We start from the raw sequence: 17,024 nt of genomic DNA on the forward strand, positions 1-17,024 counted from the left end.
CATCCCTAGGTGGCCACTTCTGCAGCATTTCAAATTGTTAACCTGGCAAACCACTGCTTTCTAGCGTAGGCTTATCACTTATCCAAAGCCAAAAACTGCCCACATGCACTGGAAATAGCCAGTAAAGTTCAGAGTCAAGACAGGGTTTGCTTCCTGCAAGTCATAAAAACACACAGATATAATAAGCAGCTAAACTGAGACGTTCACATTTATCACTGAGGTTTAAATTCGCAGTTTTAACAGACCAAGGAGCATTTTGAAACAACTGTAACACTAAAGAGCCTTCTGGAAAAATGATTTGCTCATCTGCAAAGAGAGTTAAACATGGCAAACCATGATATCGTGGGATCTTTTAAAGTGCTGTAGGACCCAAGCCTCCCTTCACAGTAGAGCCCAAAAGGCTCTTTCCCCTCCTAAGCTGTCTCGGTGGCAGAGAACAGGAGGTGCTTTACAAGTTAATTAAGCAGATAATCTAGCAGTCTATAGGGATAAGCAACAGCCCAGCCTTTAGCCAGTGACAGGCTAGATTTGACACACTTGTCTGGTTTGTCTTTCTGACCTTCAGTTATTTGTAAAGAGACTGATCTATAACATTTGCCTAGGCATTTCTGATTTGTTTTTATACTTGGCCTGGACATCTTACACCTTGTTCTGGGTCTTAAAATGTCCAAGAGATGGCAGGAGTCCAAGAGGTTTGGAAAGAAAGTGTCAAGCAAGCAACGCAGCAGGTAAGAATTAATCTGCTTGTCACAGATGTTCCAGAGCACAAACATGTCATCAGGCTGGGATCCACAGTGCCCACTTCCCTAATGAACACACAAAAGCCTTCAACGTAGCCATATTGGTACAGTTTCCCAGTTTCCCATAAGAGGCAGAAATGCATATGCTAAATTTTTAGCACCAGACTTCTCTTTGATGCGGTGTATTTTTAAACTGCAAGAGTTGCATACACCTGAAGCATGACTATCAAGCATGACTTGTTCCCCGGGAATATAAAGCATGTCCTTTAAGACAGATAGGAACAAGATTTAAAAAAAAAGAAGTTAAAGTAAACCCCACCACTTGTGGCAGATTTAATGACTAGAGGTTCGGTGCAACAGAGAAGACTCTTTAATAGTTAATTACTAGGAAGACAGGCAGGATACGCCTTCTTCTATATTTAGCTTTACATGCACTGTGCTCTAATCTGCTACAGTGAGGGTCTGGCTTTATAAGGCACTGCCTCAAGCACTGGTTCAGGATCTTTCATCAAGAAACAGCAGTATGAGGCTGTGCAAAACCAACCCAGTGATCTATATGACAGCCCAGGATGTATCTATAATACAAATAGCAGCAGCTCCTGCAAATGAGATTTTAAAGTGCTGTTGCCACCAAAATAGATGCCTGCATTTTTTTTTTTTTTTTTTAAATCAAGAGCACACCAACAACAGGACAAAAGTAATGGTTGAAGGTTGTAAATTCAGGGTGGCAGCATATAAATTTGCAGAGCACATTTGACTGCATCAGGGTGCAGCCTGTGCAGCCAGGTGTCATGTAGCTGTAAAACCCTGAAATCACAAGACCTTAAACTATTACACATATTCTCCATTCTGAAAGGTATGGCATCTGAGCAGTCCAAAGCCAATAGCAAATTTTGAAATGGCAGCTAGAAAAGTCGTAATGGTTACAGAAGAACTTACGGATGGATAGGGGTAGGAAAGAAATAGCCTGCAAAAGAAAACCCAAACCACTAGTTAAACTTGGATCTTGCAGCCCAACATCCTCCAGGATTCATATGAATTTCAGCAGGCAAACAAGCCAGTGTGAAAACGATAGCTCACTCCTTTCAGAGACTCCACTCCTCTACAGAAGATGGGAGAAGCTCAGCCATGGAAGCTTTACTTCCAATTACTGCTTGACACTCAAGTAGCTGTCAGAGAGCAGTACAGAACCAGGCAAAACACTCCAGTGCGGACTGTGGAAAATGGCTAATTTTTCATAAAACCCACAAAGGTCTGAGCCTGCTAATTGCTAACTTTCAGCTACAAAATTTATCAGAAAATAAAAAAATGCATGACTTAAAAGTCTCCCAAATTCCACTCCCACTCTTGTTAACAGGCTTGTATAAAACAGATTCATACTTTAAAAATACATAAGTTGGTACATTCTCCTGAGACTGCTTGAAGTCCACAGGCTCAGCTTTTTCTATTGCTGCTCTTCACTTACACATTAAAGACCCTAAACAGTTAAAATAAAACCGAGGGACATCTACAGTTGTAGATAACTAGACATATATTATACAGTAGTTGCTTTAATCGACCAATCCTTCTCACACAATTAATAAAAGCTGTGACAGCTTTAATTAATAAATCCAGAATTAATTAATAAAATTAATTTACAAAACTTGCAACAGATGAAGTAAAAGTTACTTTAGAACTTCAGCAAGTATCAACTTGCTTAACAAGTTAGAAAAATGCAGTCTTTTATCCATACCACAGGGAAATTCTTATGATGATTAACTCCTGAATTATTTAAAGCCTTGGTAAGGCTGAAGTTTCTACCACACTAAAATATTGGAAACATTTGTTCTTGGAAATAAGAAAAAAATATACTGAAAACCTTTATTCAAAGTAACATGATTTTTCTAAGCATCATTTTATACTTCTTTTAACCAAAATCTCAGAATCACCTGAGATTCTTCAAACATTAACATGCTCAGATGAATTCAGGAACAGTTGTTTCACAGCACTGAAATTTCACTGCCCTAGGTATGGAGAGAGGCAAATCAATGCCAGACAATGTAAGAAAAAGAACAACCATTTATTATTAAACTCCTTACCAAGATTTTATGACTCCATGTACACAGAGCACTAAAAACAGCCCATGGGGGCAAGCAGTGACCCTTTGGGCAGCCCAGTGGAGGGGCGGCTTTGGCAGCACTGCTCCACAGGATGCTGCTGCTGTGGGGACTGGCACCGATGGCATTTGACTGACAGAGTGATGGAGAGAGTTGCCAGAGTACCACCAACACAGCACCACCAGCTTTCACAGGAACAGATGCTTGGCAGGAATTATTTCCATCTCCTTCCCTTGTTGAGATATCATGTAAGATAGGGACACTCATCACAAAGTCAAATAAAACAGAAGCATGCATGGGGAGAGTTGCTATGAAGGACACCCCAACCCACAAATCAAGGGCAATCTTTTCCTTTTCACCAAAAGCTATCCAGGACTTTAAAAGGCTTTATTGGGTCTTTTTCATTCACCAGTGTTACTGGGCATTTCATCCTCTCAGTTACACTTCCAGGATAAAGAGGGTTTTCCTCTTCCAGCAGCAAGCTAAAAAGTTACATTAAGAGCAAATTAACCAAACTTGAGTAGTACAGAGGAAGAGCTGCCCCTGCACTTCTGCCAGAGAGGTGGCATGTCAGCACACAGCCAGCAGCTGTCTCTGCTCTCTGGGAAGGCAGCAGGCAGCTAGATTATGAGCTAACCAAATCCGTAGGTGGAAACCTCATAAATCATTACCAGCACAGAGGAACAAAGCGGCGTGAGGGGACGACAAGACAGAGCGGATGCAATGCAGCCACCAGTTCTCACCAAATCACCGTCAGGCTTCCCACTTTCCACTGGGACACTGAGTCCCTCTGGGGACTCGTACAGTCCTCCTTTTCCACAGGCACTTCCCAACACCCGGGTGTGGCAAGTGATCCCAATGCACATTGGTCATGGAGCTTACGTGGGTGCTGCAGTGTTCACTGCTGAGACAGCTGTGAAGCATTTTCTGCTTTAATACAGTTTTTGCACCCTCATAAGGCTCTGAAATCCACCTCAGCTCCCGACATTTCCCAGGATTGGTCGGTGAGAAAGAAAAGTGCTTTATTTCCATATTCAAAGCAGTACAACAGCTAGCCCACAATGTGAAGAGTAGTTCCAATATTTCCTATCTCCTGCTAAAAGCTCACTTTTGATACTGCTGAAAAATAAGAAAATAAGCAGCTCAATTTTCTGCTTCCCAGGGTCCCAAGTGCTCAGAACAGGAACAGAGCGGTGTTAAGAAGACACCTCTCCTCTCCTTCACTGCACATCTGGGGAGACGGCAAGACCAAGCTTATACACTTAGTGAGACACACCAGGTTTTCTCTATGCAGGTTGACTTGTGTCGTTTCATCAGTATTTTCTGACTCTTTCTTGGAGTTTTTTTTAAGTAGTCACTGCTAAGGCAGAGGTCTGTAACTTCAACCATGGCACCAAGAAGGGCAACACTGGCAGGTTTATCGTGCTGTTTTGCCCCCTGTTACAATGTTTAAGAAATCTTTATTCCTAAGGTGCCATTTATTAGGTACAGTAAAGCCAGAGCCAGGCTCTCACTGTGTTAAAATCCCCTCACTGATTTTATTGCACAAACGATCTCAACAGCATCATGCAGGGACGAAGAGTCATGTAAGGATGTGCAGGGTAAATACATCAACCTTGTGTTTTAATATTTACATGAAATAAGCATATTGCTAATCCACATATTTACTGCTGAAAATACCTTTGATTGCATACTTGGAAGCATGCCCTGTTCACCAATGGCTATCACGTACATAATCTTAAGACAGTGTCGTAGCAAGTTTTCAACACACACTGAATGCCCTGTCTTTCCCAAATGAGCCTTCTAGAAGCTCTCAAGGCACTTAATTTTTTTTAAAATGTTTATTTTTTCATCACAGAACAGTGTTTTTCCACAGTAAAAAGTATCTATTCCAATAAAAGTACTAGTCCTTTATTAGTATGCCTCGTGGGAGAGAGAAAACAAAGACATGAAACCAGTGGAATTAGTTTCATTCTGCAGGAAGTACAAACAAATACCTAAAGAGAATGAAACTTACTATGCCTTAAATAAAAATAAAAACCTGTGTTCATGCAAGTTTCTCCAGCCAAGAATTGTGCAAGCAGCCCATGAGCAGTTATCCTGAAAAAAAGAAGGTTGAGGGAAGACCTTACTGCTCTTCTACCTTAAAAGGTTGTAGCAAGGCAGGACGTGGTCTCTCCTTCCAAATAATAAGTAGCAGGACAAGAGGAAATGGATTCAAGTTGAGCCAGGGGAGGTTTAAAAATTGAATATTAGAAAAAATTTCTTCACTGAAAGGGGTGTGAAGTATTGGAATAGACTGCCCAGGGAAGTGGTAGAGTCACCATCCCTGGAGGTATTTAAAACATGTGTTCATGTGGCACTTAAGGACATGGTTTAGTGAGGGCCATGGCTGTGCTGGGTTGATGGCTGGACTCAATGATCTTACAGGTCTTTTCCAACCTAAACAATTCCACGATTCTAAGCTGAGAAAAAAAATGAGAAGACAAACTCACCAAAGTTGGCACCATAAATCACATCACCTAACTGCTAAACTGGGATGCATAGAAAGATGTTTCTTGAAAAACCGTCAAAAAATCCTACTTCCCACTGCCATTAAGGAATGCACAATCACACACTGCATTAGAGATCCACCTCACTGCACCTATTTCAGGAGATTGGGTACTTTTTAGGTCACTAACTAAAAATTTCTACAGAAGTGGCTCAGATGAATAAGACTCCCGAAGCACTCCAGATGCACTTCACAATGTCAAGAGAACTGTAAAGTGAAGCACCGAGACAAAGGACTTCTCTGTGTTGTAACCAGCAACCATATGAAAAATGCAAAAGTCATAGCACAGTCAGTGAAAGAAAAAAAACAGACCAAAAAAATCTTAATAATTGACAGGTAGAAATACAAGTCAAGAAAATAATCACATAGGCGGACACACATAATGTTGTCTTGCAGTAACAAGGTTTCTTTCAGCAACTGAAGAGGAAGAATTAGATGTAATTCTTCAAGGACAAGGTATTAGTAGGAGCTTTTCTCACTGCTGAGAGCTCTCTTAGGCGCTGTGCTCTTAACTGGAGTAGGCTGAGATAATGGAGATGGGGTATTGCTACAGATCAATTCATATCCAATTAACATTCATTTTAAGGTGATGGCTAGTCATCCAGCTCCAAGCTTGCATGCCTTGGCAACAGGAAAACCTCTTAGAAAACGAAGGAGATAAAAAGGATTGGCAGAGATCCGGGTCAGGTGAACTGAGAAAACAAGAGGAAGACAATATTCTTCCAAAGCTAACAAGGTTTTTTCCTTATACAAGACACTGCTTTCAATGGACTGTGTAAATGTTAGAACAGGATTCTTGAATTCAGAGGGACATTGGATGTCCTGTTTATCCCGAAAAGAATTATTGTCTCAGCAATTGCAGTAGAGATGATTTCACCATAGGAAAAATGGTACAGCTGAAATTCTGCAAAAATATTTTTAAAAAGGTACTGCTGCAACTTAGCTCAAGCCTTCGTTAACGTTTGGCAAAGAAACTATAGTAGTCACTGTTCACAGTATACCTGCAAAAAATCATTAATGGAGTTTTACTTTATAGGGTCCCCTTGAACCAGGTCTCCAATAAACCAATAAAAACAAGTATTTGGAAGAAAACATGTTAAAAGAATTAACAGAGAAGCTTCATTCCAAGCAGTGAATTTTGTCAGATACAAGACAATACGAAACAGTTCAGTAATAAAGGCCACTGCAACAAGAGCAGGAGGACACAGCAGTGCAGCACCTGAAAACCCGAAACTGCCTTCAAAATTACAAGGGCTAAGCTTAAAAAATAAAAATAAATAAATACAATCTCTGCATTCTCCAGAAAGCAATGCCTCCCAGTTGCTAACAGTTTATTATTTCATGAACTAAATACAGTAATTGGAGGAGGGATGTATTAATAGCCAGCACCTCCTACACACTTGCACATGGTGAAGGCCCTGGCTTTGACAGAACAACTGTTTCAAGCAAGTTTCAATTTAGACCCCCCTAATTATTTCTTCAAAGCATGGTGCAAGGAGTTCACCAAGGTAACGCACAGTTTTCTACCTACAGGAAATTGAATCAGCTTCCAGATATCTGAATTCTGATCTTTCTGGCACGAAGAGATGACACAAAGGGCACAACGCTTTGCACCACGTCAAGTATTCCAAACATATCAGCTAACAGCAATCATGCTGTTAGCAGCATTCACTCGGACAAAAAAGGAGTCTATCACTGACTTGTATCACTCTGCATCCCAAAAGCAGTGCCATGGTCCCTGTGACTCCTTCCTCCTCAGAGCAGGTTGAACATTTTGACAGAACACACTAGTTTGGTGAACAAATTCCTGGAGTGAGGAATAAAGCAGTCAGTGCTCAGACTGCTTCAACCTGCAGTTATTTTCGAGGTAGTGGTGGGTACAATTCCTCTCAGATCAAGCTAAGAAAATTCAATGGCAATAAATACTGATTCATATCCAATAGGTGTTGGGAAAAACAAGAAACAAAGCCCACCCAACAGTACATGGCGTGCGGTGCCTACACAATCAACTATTTTTTAGGTGAGTCAGAAAAATAACTATTACAGACAGAGCACACAGAGAGGGCACTCATTATCCTACCCACTGCTTGGCAGCTCACATACCTGGCGCTCGCAGGCTTGCTGCAGAGAGGCATTTCTTCACCTCTGTGTGGGAGGCCTGGAAGCTCTTAGACTAATTCATAGAAGAAGAGTCTATCAAGGGCTATTAAAAACAGGGATGATAAAACCTTCGAAGTTTGAAAATCGCTGTGGGTTTGACAAGGGCATGAAAGAAAGAAATGAAGACTCCTATCTATCTATCTATCTATCTATCTATCCCACCACATTCTCCTCCCTCCCCAATTTTTTTTGTTTGTTTTGTTTTTATTTTCACACCTACCCAATACTGCAGGTCACTTTCAGAAATGCAACTCTACACCAAAGGCAAATTTCTCCCAGTAAGCCAAGCTTTGGTACGAGAAGGTTCTCTCTTAAATGCACAAACACACAAGACAAGCATTACTCGCCCATGACAGCATCCTCCACGTGGGTGTATTATGGCAACAGCACTCAGAGCTGGATGGCAACTGAGTAAGGCCAGGTGAGGAAGATGAGTAAACAAAAATGCCAAGAGGACTGTCCTGCGTCAGCTTGTTGTACCGCTAGTTTTGTAGGAGGACTTCAGGTTGCTTCTTCTAAGATGAGGGAAAACATTCAAACTAGTTACCTTCAGTGATGAAAGCAAAAAGCTTTGAGCCAGTCTGTACAGAACATTGCGATTCAACCCCCCAGTATTTCTTCCCAAGGATTGTGGATGCCCAGCATTGTGCCCAGTGAGCACTGTAGAGACTGATAATAGCAACCACATTGGTATTGTGCTTGAACTGTGTATTGCAATTGGTTTACTTTGTTACATGCATTTACAACTGTATTATGTTTTCAACATTATCTGTATTACTCTGCTAAATCATAAATCCCATGTAATAACAACTGTCTCCAGGTGATGAAATTAGATACTGAACATCACATCTTCCACATGTGGAATATCTAAAATACGCTGATCAGAGAGTATTGGATTCTGACACTATTCACATAGCAGGACAGGGAGATCAGTCCTGGTTTGGTAATGAAAAACTCAAATGCTAAGCAATCATGTTTCCCTTATTTTGGTACACAAGCACAGACACAGAAGTGCTCAAAGCAGCATATCTCTCAATTTTAACAGTTCAACTTCACTTTTCTTGATCTTTTTCCACGCTTTATCTAGACATAATTGACATTAAATGCAACACTTACCTGAAAATATAAATGTATAAACCCAAGAATATGTCTTTGTTGGTAATCAAGACTCAGAAGACTTTGAATTCCACCAAACTAAACCCTAGGAACTCACAGTCTATCTTTAAACACAACATTGCAAACAATGGTTATTATGAATGCATCACAATAGTTTTGCTTCTCAAAAAGTTATATGCAATTTTGATAATAATTGCAATCAGATGAAAACTCGGTTCTCAAAAATACATTTATACACACAGGCGGCCAAAATATCGGAATTAAGAAACATTGCCATGGAAGGAAGTGAAATTAAGTAGCAGTGCAAATGACGTGAGCTAGAAAAAAATAGAGTAACTAGCCAGTTGCATCAATAATTTGTATCTATTTTCCAGTATTAGCGTCATCTCCTAACAGCATAATCACATCACAAGAACCTAGAAGTTACTAAGACATCTGTTTCACCCAGGTGTAGATCAGAGCAGGTATGTAATATTTTACCCCACTCCATCACAGGGGCAGCAAATCCCTCCAGCAGGCAGTGCTGGATACACTGCAGCACTTTGTGCCCACGCACTGGTAATGGAAGCACGGACAGCCGTCAGTCAGCTCAGTTCAACACAAAACCCAGCAATTTAATTGATACTATTGGGTTTGAGGATCACTACCTATTTCACTGTCCATGATTTCAGAAGGCAATCAGCTAAGCCAAAACCCATATCCACTTTTCTCAAACAAACAGCCAACTGTCAGAACCCAAAAATGGGGTGCATTTGACCCAGCTTTAAAAATTAACGGCAACAGACACCTCAGTCTGACCCTGCAATCCTTGCCTCTTTTCACCATAAGGAGAACCATAAACATTTCCAGAAAATGAGGAGAAACACAAACATTTCCAGAAAATAGCTAGTCTAAAATAATCTACTTATCCATCTTAGAGTGAAATGGGTGAACAACTTCACAACTTCAGCTTTAGGCACTTCTCAGATATCTGAACTAGATCAAATTTCACACCTGCAGATTGGCCATCTGTGTGAAAGTCAGTGACGCCTATAAAGATCTCAGGCACAGTTAAGAGTTTAGTTACCTACCCAAAATTACCATAGGGCAATTACTACTGGTATATTATTCAGTTCTATAGTTAATCCAGTAGACTTGCTTGTTTATCTTTCAGAAATGATTCACAGAATTTTCATTGTTGGCCGAGAAGTTGCAAAATCCAGTGTACCCCAAATATGCTGTGAGAATAGGCTCAGTGTTAGACCACAGCCACCCACCCACACCCAACCCAGTTTCTGAAGCCAACATCACTGCAGGAGTTACGGATTTCTAACTGGAATAGGTTTAGTATCTTTATTCTAAAGGGCATAAAACATCACTATGCCAGACAGCCTGGTTTCCTTCAGAGAAAGCACTTGTGCACTTTGTGGTTGTTTGGACTGTATCAATGTCAGCTCGACACAATGCTATTTGACACTATTAATAGGGAAATCTATTTCCTTGTTTGCAGCATCACTGTTCATGCACTGGAAAGACCAATATCAGCAACCTACTTTGCAGATAACACAATAAAGCTTCCATGGAATGTGTATCTGTAGGTGTATGCATATTTATCTACACATAGGAGAGCAAGAACTCCAGTAACAGCTATGTTAGATTTCTACAATTCACTTCCTATGAGGATGTAAGATATGAAGAATTTAAAAGGTGTACTAATGAGACAGCTAAAGGATTTTTGTTTTCTGGACAGAGAAACCACAATGAAAGGCTTAGCTGGTCTCTCTGAGGCTTCAGAAGGATATGCCAGTTAACCTTGGGCTCTTGAATGTCAATCTAGAAAAACATTCTACAAAATACACCAACTTCCAGTGGAAAAGGGGCACACACCTTTCAGTGCTACACTGCCTGTCCTTTAAAAAGGAACAGAAGCTCTTTAACAACTGAAAAACTGTTAACAGCTACTGCATCTATCATATAATGAGGAAAATAAAAAAAACCTTCTAATTTTAAAAAGCAAACTGATGCTAAATCCCAAAGTGTAGAGTTGTTCAATCATGGACACAGCCAAACTCTCCAAGTCAATGAACTGACTGCTAAAGGTCATGGAGGCCAACACCTTTGCATCCCGCCTCAAATGTTACTCTTCCTAATTTGATACTCTGTGTAGAGTTGAACTGTCATATGTTCTTTGCTAATGGAGGATACAAATGCAAAGGCAGCAGAAGTGCCAACCTAAATTAATTTCTTCTTAATTCTAGAAGAGAGCAGATATTCAATATGACTTTCAATTGGGGGCTTTGCAATAGGTGGGGGTGTTTTTGCTATTCTGACAATGCTTCAAAAATAAAGTCGATATTTCAGATTAGGAATATGTTGATATGAGCCTTTATTAACCAATTGTTAAGCACACGAATTAAGGTAGTTTATTCAGTAATGTAACAGCCTACTTTTCAACAGAAACGTAGTAATTTATATTGGGATTATAAACAAATAATGTAACAAGTATGTTGAAAATAATAAATGGGGAACATGGCATTAGGAAGACAGTGCTCTTATTCCCATCACCAACATTCTGCTCTCCCTCAGCTTCACAAGACTTTTTTGCATTGTCTCCTCATACCATAACACCGCTTTTGCAGAGCTGATACCCACTGAAAAGGTCAACAGCTGTTTAAACTGACAGAACAAAGGAAAATGGGGACAGAATCAGGCCTTCCTATACCCAACGAAACAAAATACAACTTAGGAAGGGCACTAGAACTAATCCTAGCATCAAACAGGCTACTCATGAAATGCTTTGGTTTGACACATTTAGCTTCAGGGAGCTGGGGACCACTGCTCACAAATAAAAGTTCAAGAATCACCCAACTTCCTCACAGGAGAGACCTGACAGTCCGATGCCTTGGTAATTCTGCAGCGTAGGTCACTAAACAACCAGCCCAATATCATCATGACGGATCTTGGAGGCACAACAGCAATGCAAATAAATTGACATACTGATGGTAGGGCCCATTTGAATAAAGGCACTTTTCAGCATACACAAATAAATATTTTAATAGGAATAAAACTGACAAAATAAAGGCCTTCCCTTGGCTCCTCTAGAGAATTATGAGTATGCTTTCCCTTTCTCGAATTCAAGAAGCCTTCTAATAAAGCTCCACAAAACAAGACAACCAAACCCAAAACCCGCCAAAAGACCTTGCACATGTGCTTGAGCACAGAAGCAGCAGGTGTTTCCATATGCTGTGCAGGGAGCTGAGACTGATGTGCAGAATGATAAATCTCAAGGGCAGAGCCAAAGATTCACGTGGCCCTGGGGACACCCTGACTGGGGCCTCTTTCCACATGAAATGCAGGGGAAAAAACACACAAACATCTTGGTAGAATATGGAATTCAACAGCACAAAACTGGGCTCCCATAGCACTGGCTGATGGTTTTGGGATCCTCAGGTCCCAGACACAGGAAACCACATATTAAGACAATGTAGTCAAAGTAGACTTAAGACAGAAGTGACTTGACAACACAGACCTCAGAGAGGTACATAGCAAAAAGACTCATACCAAACTCATATCAATATTGGTACATACAGAGAAGGTTGTAGATTGAAAAGAAACTCACCATCACCTCTTCTTTCTAGAGGGTTGACTTCTTCAGCATTTAAAACAAATAGCATACTTTGTTTTGCTAATTTTCTATTGTTCAATGGATGAAATGGTAGTGAAAATAAATGACAAACCCTGTATCTGCTAACGCTCAGTAGTATTTTCCCAAGATTTCAACCCTGTGTTTTATCAGAAGAAAAATTACTAAGGTTTAATGTGAATGCACTGAATGAATCTTCCCTCTTAAAGACATTTCTAGAGAACTAGAGGATTTTATTTATGGAAACAAAACCTAAAATGAAAGGATTACTTTAGCTTGCAAATTACAAACCGTTGAACTGCTTATACTTCTTTTTCTGCATGAAAACACATGTAAGGAAAACAGATGAAATAGTAGTTATTACAAGGGACTACAACCCCAAAGCCATATTTAATTGCTCTGCCTGTGGTAGTTGAAGGAGCTGTAGAAGGGTGTAACTCCTTGAGATTCAGGACATCACAGGAGATGCTTCCTTCCTGTATCCCTGGCCAACCTCTCAGTCCCAGGCTGTGTCTAGTATTTCCTTTGCCGGACCTGTTTGTACTCACTCCTAATTCTCACCAGAGGCAATCCATCCTTCTTACAGGCTGACTAAAACCAAAAATCTTGCTAGTTTGCTATCATGAATCTGCAATTACTGTAAGTGATCTCCATCTGACATAAGAATAACTCAGATTTTGCAGAGTGTAAAGAAAGCCTAACTTTGTGCAAGGTCCCACAGGGAATGGGCAGCAGATGAAAATATCTATCCATGTCTCAGTACACATCTTAGCTATGGGCATACCTTGTGTATAGCTGTTGTGGTTACACCAGTTGTGTTCCAACATGTACGGGTGCTCCCCAGTTTCAGTTACTCTTTTGTGGTCTTTTTATAGTCTACCTTCAGGTACAAACATGCCTGAGCAATGCTGACAGATCACACTAAAGATCAAGTGGCTGTGCTGAGATCCAAAACCAGATGAAATCTGAAAAAAACTCCACTTAAAATAAAATAAAAATACTTAAGGAAGTCAGTTATACAATGCCAATTGTATAAGGAGGGGGGAAGCAACCTATCCACAGATTTGTGAGATCCGAGAGGAAAAAACAGAGGATGTTTTTAGCAATAAAAAATCCTTGAACTTGCATGAACTTGAATTGATCTAAATGAATAATCCTATTAGATCCTCTTAACTTTGGCCAGGATATAGTTATAAGGATTGGAGACAGCAGGACCAAAACCCAGTGGGGGTCTGTCTGCAAAGCTCAGCTCCACTCAAAGGAGATTTCCTATAGTCCAGGCCATGCAAGAGACAGAACCATTTCACAAAAACGCACTTGACCATATGAAATGGCTTTTACATAGGAATGACTAAATAATCCTAAGACTTCAGCTTCAGAAAAGACAATGGCAGGGATAATACAGCTCTGTCAAGGCATGACTGCGTGTCAAGGGTGGACAGGACTCATCGTCTCCCAAAACAGGAACTGGAGGTTAAGGGATCAAAGGAAACCACGAAGTGGCAAGTTCAAAAACAAGTAAAAAGAGGTCCTCTTTCAAGCAATCATGAAAGTTATAATCACAGGATGATGCATACACACAATTTACCTAGATTCAAAAAACCTACCACAGGCTATCAAATACAAAGGTAAACACAGAGACACCACTTTTTGTTGAGGAAATCCCTAGCTGTGACCCAGTGAGATATAAGCTTGGAGAATAAGTCACAGAAACATGAGTACTTGTTTGACCTATTCGTTTACTTTCCCCTAGATAAAATGTAGTGGGTCAGACCAGGTTTCTGATCCTGAGAGGCCCAGGCACAGAAAGAGGCTACAGGATATCTGACCCCTGCTACCATTAACAGAGCAGCAAAGTACACAGCCATAATTCTAACAAGCCTCCAAGACACAAGCGAAGGTTGGTCATTTGAGAGAAAGCAGCTTAAAACCAGTGCAACCAGTTGAACATTTCATTTTCCTCTCCTCTATGTCCAAAGACTGAGCGTTTCATGGTCACTCTCCAGGGCACAGGCACTCTTCTCTCCCAGTTCGATCCAAGGAAAAGCTTACTGTTTTGTACATTCACTAAAAAAGGAATGTTCCTTAATTAAAGAAATCCTTGATATTTTCTTGCATGAATGTTGCTCTTGACAACTGCAGAAAGTGTCAGGCATTTAGGATCACCTATACACTGTTAACAGTAGCCATCACCAATCCCCACTAACACACCTGCACACACTAGAACCAGCAAACCACCGGGGAAAAATGTCACCCCTGGTCCCTGCTTTCACAAATCACATGTATCACATATATCACCTGATAAGGAAATAAGAGGTTTTTTAATATGTACACGTATCTTTTAAAATCTAAAAAACATCCTCAGTCACAGTGAGGTTAACATTCCCTTCTCCCTCTGTAATATCCAAAATGTAAATTATTAATTACCAAACAGTAATACCCACAACTTAAATATGTAAAACAAACAGATGCAACAGACAAAAGAAAATGCATTAAGGGCCAAGACACAAAGGTACAGAACCTACATTTTCATGTTCCAGTTCCCTGTCCTGGCACTCACTCCCTACACTGCCTTAAAAAAAAAATCACTTGTTGCCTCCATGCTTCAGATTATGTTCACAAAATGGAGGCAACACCACTTTATTACCTCATCACAATCTCACAAGGATGAACTAAAGATTGCGAAATGCCTGCATATTACAGGACTGAAGGTCATACAGTCCTTCCACAGGTAAGAGCGAGCAACATTTTTAACTAGTGTTATTTTATTACCCTTGCAGATGGAGCACTCCTGCAGCCTTACTCACAAAGTGAGCTCCAGCGACGCTGCCAAGGAAAAACTGTTTGCCTGTTCACTCTGCAAGCTAGGGTGCAATGACAGTACTGACATTTTCATATTTAAAAAAAGGGAATGTAATATGCATACTTTTGTACATTGAATGCCCAACAGGTTTTGGGGAGGTTATTTTGGAATATGAAAGGAAGCTTGAATGCACTTGTTATTTAATAGTGCCACAGACATTATCAATGCACTGTAATACCACAAATTTGTTCACAGCAGGTAAAAGTCACACCTGCTGTGAACCAACAAAAGCACACTTAAACCCTAATTTCAGCCTTCATGTTGAGCCAGTGACAGACTTCTGTTAGCACCACACAGGGATATTTTTCTGGATCAGAATATTAAAAGCACTTTTGCTTTTAGGCAATGCTTTGAGGATATTTCCTTCAAGGTATTTTTGTTTTGCCACAAAAAAAATCCTCAAGGGAATCTGTTATAATCTGAAGTACAAAGCAATTTTTAATATGTACACGTATCTTGTGATTTACACTTGTTGATGTAAGTAAAACTAGGCGGTGGTATGATACTGTATTTCCATGATTTTTAAAATCATGAAAACATAATTTTGCTGGTTTTTTTTACATAGAAGTGTATCACATTTTGGCTTTGTACCCCAATAGTTAAGAAGATCCACTATACTCAGAGCATGCTCTTCTCTGAACCAGGAAGCAAACAATGGGACTTCACAATTTCTGAAAGTCAGTCAAGCCATTAACAGATGTCAAAATGCAGAACAAGATTAGTATTTGAGAGAGAATTTCCATTATCTAAGTAACCACGAGCTGACTTGCAACTACTAAGGAAAGAAAAACAATCAACTTGCTGATAAACCTATGCCTTCAAAAATCAGTTACAGGAAAAAACCGCGTTCCTTAAAAGAAAGAATACAAAAAATATCAATTGAAGAGTAGGGCAAAGGAGGGTAAAAAGTCAGCATCAAGTATCAGGGTCCAGCTTTTCCCTCTGGTACAAACAGGTAGAAACCAAGGATGTTAAACCTCAGCCTCTGTCCCTTAGAGAAGATCCGCAGGATCGTCCTAGTGCCTACCGAGCTTCAGCTGGAGGAGTGGAAAGTTGGATCCGTAACAAAGATCATTTTTCCACCGAGAGTTTAATTTTAGAAAGGCGCCAACAAAAGGCACCGCTCTGAACACCCCGAGCTCGTTACTTCCATTCCCGATCCATCAACGCTCGCTTCCTCCCGGAGACACGATGCCGCGGCACAGCCACAGCTCCACTCGGCCGCTTCAGCCGAACAAACCGCTTTTCCTGCCTGGGAGAAAAACAACCACTACCCCATAGCTCGATGCCTTAAAAAGGCAGGAAAGCAGGACCACGGAGGGAAGAGCCGGCGGGCACCAGACCGCGCACCGCCGCCCTCCCGCAGCGGCCGCGGCGCCGCCCGTGCGGGAGCCCCGCACACCCGCGGACGGCGGCGCTTCCAGCCCCGCGGACCTGCCCCGGCACCGGGGCTGTGCCGCCGCCCGCCCTGCCCCGCCATGGCCGCCGCGCCCGCCCGTCCGCCCCGAGCTGCCCCACCGCAGCCGCGGCCACGGGCAGCGCCGCCGCGGGGCTCCGGCGCGACCCCCGCCTGGCGCTCTCCCCTCCCGGCCGCACCTGTCGGGTGGTTGCGTGGTCCGGGGCGGGGAGGGCGAGCGGGCGCGGCGGCGGCAGCGGCGGCGAGAGACAATGGAGGAGTGAAGGACGGACACATTGACACACGGGCGCCTCCGCCCGCCCGCACCACTCCTGGCGCCTCCCCGGGAGGGGGGGGAAACGGAGGGGAGGTAGCGGAGAACCGAAAAAAGGGAGACGAAAGAAAAGCAGAACACATTTCTCAAGTTGAAAATGAGGGAAAAGAGCGAAGCGGTCCTTCTCGGCGGTAAAGCCGAGAGGG

The 17,024-nt window shown here is 41.6% G+C and overlaps 1 protein-coding gene across 2 annotated transcripts in view; it reads right to left on the reverse strand.

Moving 5' to 3' along the window:
* BZW2 (basic leucine zipper and W2 domains 2) overlaps positions 1-16,897 on the reverse strand; it is a 54,019-nt gene extending 37,122 nt beyond the window's left edge. Inside the window, exon 1 of one of the 2 annotated variants that reach the window (XM_050332786.1) lies at positions 16,745-16,897. The gene's annotated coding sequence lies outside the window, so the exon portion shown is untranslated. Of the gene's footprint in view, positions 1-13,069; positions 13,089-16,744 lie in introns of those variants that run through there. The other variant, XM_050332777.1, reaches the window with a different exon arrangement.
* Between the last annotated feature and the right edge of the window lie 127 nt (positions 16,898-17,024).

Source organism: Myiozetetes cayanensis, unplaced genomic scaffold (genome assembly GCF_022539395.1).
Source record: "Myiozetetes cayanensis isolate MyiCay16 unplaced genomic scaffold, myiCay2020 scf1, whole genome shotgun sequence".
Taxonomy (NCBI): Eukaryota; Metazoa; Chordata; class Aves; order Passeriformes; family Tyrannidae; genus Myiozetetes; species Myiozetetes cayanensis.